At 42.5% G+C, this 5000-nt stretch overlaps 1 protein-coding gene across 3 annotated transcripts in view; it reads right to left on the reverse strand.

The window, feature by feature from the left end:
• Gpb5 (Glycoprotein hormone beta 5) overlaps positions 1 to 5000 on the reverse strand; it is a 241980-nt gene that overhangs the window by 204268 nt on the left and 32712 nt on the right. For 2 of the 3 annotated variants that reach the window (XM_076175242.1, XM_076175244.1), the window contains exon 1: positions 278 to 620. The exons of the other annotated variant lie outside the window; for it this stretch is intronic. The gene's annotated coding sequence lies outside the window, so the exon portion shown is untranslated. Of the gene's footprint in view, positions 1 to 277; positions 621 to 5000 lie in introns of those variants that run through there. 3 annotated transcript variants of the gene reach the window in all.

Consider the following 5000-nt stretch of genomic DNA (forward strand, 5'->3'; position numbering starts at 1 on the left):
CACACACACACACAAATATATATATATATATGTATATATATGTATATGTGTATATAAATATACATATATATGTGTGTATATATATATATATATACATATGTATGTATGTATATGTATATATATATATATGTATATATATATGTATATATATATATTCATTTATGTATGTATATATGTATGTATGTATGCGTGTGTATTTATATAATTTTCCCATATAATACACAAACGTTTGAATGAATCGTTGGCACAACGGTAATGGTGGGAACGTGACACTCACCAGGAGGTCGCTCGTGGACGCTGTCGACGACGACGACGACGACGACGACGTTGATGCTGCGAGCGTGTTGATCCCAAGTATTCCTTCTTGCGATCTTCTTGTTCTTGTTCTGGTTGGGGGCGGCGGCGACGGGTTAGGGGTCAGGCGGTTGGGCGACGTGGACGACCTTCTTAGCGGCGGCGGTAGCGACGACGTGACCAGCAAGGCGTCTCGTCGCGCGTGAAATGGTCTTGGGCTTCGCCTCGACTCTCTCTCTCTCTCTCTTTTACCGCCCTCTCTTGTCGTGCCGCAAGCCTGCCTGGCGACCCACACAACCTGTCCAATCGCTTCCCTCTAAAGCGGGACCTTTCACCTGGTATAGGCAACCCTGCAGAGTTCTCAATGAAACTTGTAGCAGCCAATCAAACGCACTAGAAGTTTGGAGCCGAGGCCTGATTGGTGGAAGAGGGTGCGACATGAGCCGCCGAGTTGGTGACGTCATAATAAGAAGGAGTACGTTGGCGCGAATGCTTGGCGCATGCGCCCACCATGAAGACCGTGGCGGGAGATTCATCCAACGGTCTATGTGATGAATACATTCATGTGGGATGACCTGGCATCAATAAAAAAGAAAAAAAGAAGAAGAAAGAAAAGTGCAATGAGGACCATTTGTTTCTCTAATGCGAGTAAATCCACTTGCTTTTTTCCGTTTGGTGACCGGTCAGGAATAAAATGCGTCTTGCATCAAAACTAAGGTGGATGTAGAGAGACCAAATGTTTTCATTCTTTAAGAAGTCTTTCCTCCTCTTAGCATACACTCAGCCCCTGTGTCTCCGACCTCTTTTATGTACACAATTTTATTTCACACAGATGCGATCTTTACTACCAGCACTTAGAAACATTTGATCATGAAGTGCCAGAAATACAAATCATTAACGATCCTCTACTTTTCTCCTCCTCCTCTTCCTCCTCCTCCCCCTCCTCTTCCTCCTCCTCCTTCTTCTCCTCCTCTTTCCAATCCCCTCCTCTTCTTTCTTCTATTCCTCCCTCCTCACCCTCTCCTCCACCACCTCACAAGATCGGTGACTGGAGCATTGAAGATGCGTGGGTGGAGAGAGAGCGTGGGTGGATGGGGGCAGGGAGGAGGTGGAGGGAGGGAGGGGGGGAGAGGAGATGGCTGCTGTTGCTGCTAGTGCCGGAACCTCTGACGTCAGAACGCGGGAGGGAGAGAGAGAGAGAGGGGGGGGCAGGGGGGGGCGTGGTGGGTGTGACTTTAGGGCGGGGGATGGAAAGAAGCTGTGTCACTGTTCTAGTTCCTAAAATGTGTCCAATGGCGCCCAATTGAATAAAATAACTATCTATACTGCAAGTTTTATGGACTTGGGCCATTAACAGTGAAGTTATCTTTATGTGAACTGTCAGATTTGTAGCGTCCATCAATCTGCAAGCGGCCATCTTTGTTTCCATTCTCAGACTAAGATCCTAAGACAAAGCTCACAAGACATAAACTCACAAATACAAAAACTCACTTTTTTAATTTTAACACCTAATATATGTTATTCACGAACAAAGTGTTATATACTCTAGAAAAATGATTAGTTTTTTCACATATTACAACTCATATTTTGTTATAAGTTTTTCATCTATTACAAATTACACATTTCAGGTTGTCACATCTTCCTAAGTTCAAGCAGTTCCAAAGTTACTGGGCGGTGAGTGATTTGAGTTGTTCTCACATTCTCACCTAAAACATCTCATTTATCACATGAAGTGTTCATGTGGCTGCACACTTGGCATTTCTCACTAACATGCTACTTGCTTTTGTTATTTCGTTTGAGTAGAAACGACTTCGGTTACGATCTTTTGTTCTTCAAATTTCCAAATGTCAAATTACTCTCACGTCATATCGTGAGAAGCTAAATGACGAACCAAGAAAAGTTAAACCTAGAATACGAATGTTAGACACATTGTTGAGATGTTCTGACGGAAATCTAGAATATAGAGCAATTCCCTCACCTTTTCATATGTTACTGTGTGAAGTATATCGAGAACTTTTTACCACTGATGAGAATTCTTTAAGAATACTTAAAAAACTTTACTACGTTGTTTTTTATGGAATAAGATAAACATAAATAATATGTACCCAACCAGGAGTAGTGCGAGTTTTTGTTTTGTGATCTTATGTCTTCTGAGTTTCTGACCTGTGATCTTATGTGTTACGAGTTTCTGTCTTATGTCTTATGACCTTATGTCTTGTGATCTTATGGATTCGAAGCAAAGATGGCCGCTTGCACATTGCTGGATACCACAAATCTGACAACCCACATACAGATAATTTCACTGTTAATGGACCAAAGTTTATGAAACTTGTCAAAATTATTTATCTGCAGTATATTTGCAGCACTTCGAAATATATTCGAAGTGTATAAATAGTTATTTGATCAAATTGGACGCCATTGGAACTGTTTTAGGATGGTTAGAAAGTCGTCTACGAATTGTGAAACTGAAAGCAAAATGGGTTGCCACGAGCCAACCCCGACCCCCAAACTCCTCAGCCAAATTCCTGGCATGGCCTGGGCGACGATCATCCGTTACAAGTCTGTAAACAACTTCTTAAATGAATTTTAAGCGGAATATTATCGCAACCAGCTGAGATTGTCCACGATTTTCGTCTATTACCCAATACCACATGTTTATATTCAACTACCTTAGCCCCAGCTTTAAGGTAGTTTGTACACATTAAAGGCTTTCTCTTAGCCACCACCTGGTGATTTCATTGAGTTTACAGGCCCCCCTCCCTCCCTGTCTGCCTATGGGTTAAGGTGGACTCACACGGAACCAAATCTGAGTAACCATCAACGCCAAATGAGCAGCAAACAGCAAGGCAGTTTCGTGTCACATTTGTCCTTGATTTTCTGCCCGTTTGTGCAACGTAAACAAAACTATTGCCAGCTCTAAACCATCATTAGGACCTCCACGTCACCCCGTTCAGTTTCAGATTATGTTTCAGTAGGTGTTGGTTTAAGGGAAATTAGAAACCTACGATAGGTGCTCACAGAATCGGCGCTTCATGAAATATATACCGACATCGTTGGCTGAAATGCAGCCAATTCCTCGGGTGTTTGTTTAGAAATGACTCAGGCAGTCGGGGTGAAATATGATATTGTACGCACATTGATATTTCAAAATAATCAACAGGGGCCTCAAGCTAATGATATCTAATTATATATATATATATATATATATATATATATATATATATATATATATATATGTATATATATATATATATATTTATATGTATATATATATTTATATATATATATATATTTATATATATATATATATAATATAATATAATTATATTATCTTCGTTGTACAACATATCCAATTTATATTATAATGCTGTAAGCTAGGAAGCGCATTTAACTATAAATCTGAACAGAACAGGGATTTGAGCTGCATGCTGTCAGCCTCGACGGGCATCGAGCATCATGCTGCTCGTTGCTCAATCTGAGCAGCGAACAACCAAGTCAGAGCAGCGGCTCCTCCTTAGATTTGGTCACCGTGTGAGGCCACCTTTAGTACGAAGGCACGGGGGGAGGGGGGATTATGTGCCTTAGCTTCCCTGAAGGCACGCGACGACACAAGACACAGCACACCCCGTCCCGCAGCACAGTGGCCAATAAATTTGTTGCTTTTGTTCTGCTGCATAGGGACGGACTGTTGCAGGTGACCTCTTGCCTGAAGGGTCCCTTGATTAATCGAGTCTCCTTGGCAATCCAAAGTGCCCACCGCCACCTACCCCGTCCTCATCCTCTTCTTCCTCCTCCGCTTCGAAGTGGGAAAGATAAATCGTTGTCAGGTGTAATCCCTGGGACACCGTAATAAAAATACCCAAAAAGAATCCCTTTACAAATAGTGTAACAAGCCTCGAAGTTCGAACCTCCTACCCATGCCCCCAGAGCCAGGACACAAAAACTCTAATAGGTATCCCTTAATAGTAATAGCCCCGTTTTATACACAACTTTCTTTTCATTTTCCTACATGCTTCTCTTTCCCTCCCACAAACACCGATCCCACGCGAGCGGGTGGTCTTTTCTAGGTAGTCCATAGTCCACACCCTAAACAGCAACAGAGGCGGCATCCACGAGTGGCGCTGCCGTCGCCGGCCTCGGCACGACCACCTTACAACGCCGGCGAGATGCAAGTCCAGGAGTCACCAGCCTCAAGTGTTCCGTGATGACATCCGTGTATGGAGGTCTGCAACTCAGCTTAAGTCGTAATCGACCATTTTAGAGTTCAACCCATTGCAAATAATGTTCACTGGAAATCGAAGATCCACAGAACGTTACGAGATCCCCTCTCCCCCATTAGCTAATTTTTTTTATTTTTATTTTTATTTTTTATTTATTTATTTTTTTTTCTTATAGAAATAACAAGTCCCGGGCTGTGCCCGATCCGGATTTCCCGGGATGCTCGTCTTCGCCTTTAGCGTCGTTCAGCGGCTAGCTACTCATCGTTCAATAAATTAGCATTCTGTTCAACTGTCTTCGACAATTCTTCCCTGTTGTAACATTTTCTTCATACTGGGTGGTCTTCAGTCGTGACGTCACGTCGCCTCTTTTTCAGATCGGCTGGTCCTCAGTCGTGACGTCATGTCTCTTCTACTGATTAGTCGGTTGTCAGTTGTGACGTCATACAACTTTTTCAGATTTCGTTTATTTCTACAAACTATCATCTT

This window comes from Oratosquilla oratoria, chromosome 37, assembly GCF_046742065.1.
Source record: "Oratosquilla oratoria isolate Oo_2021 chromosome 37, ASM4674206v1, whole genome shotgun sequence".
Classification (NCBI taxonomy): Eukaryota; Metazoa; Arthropoda; class Malacostraca; order Stomatopoda; family Squillidae; genus Oratosquilla; species Oratosquilla oratoria.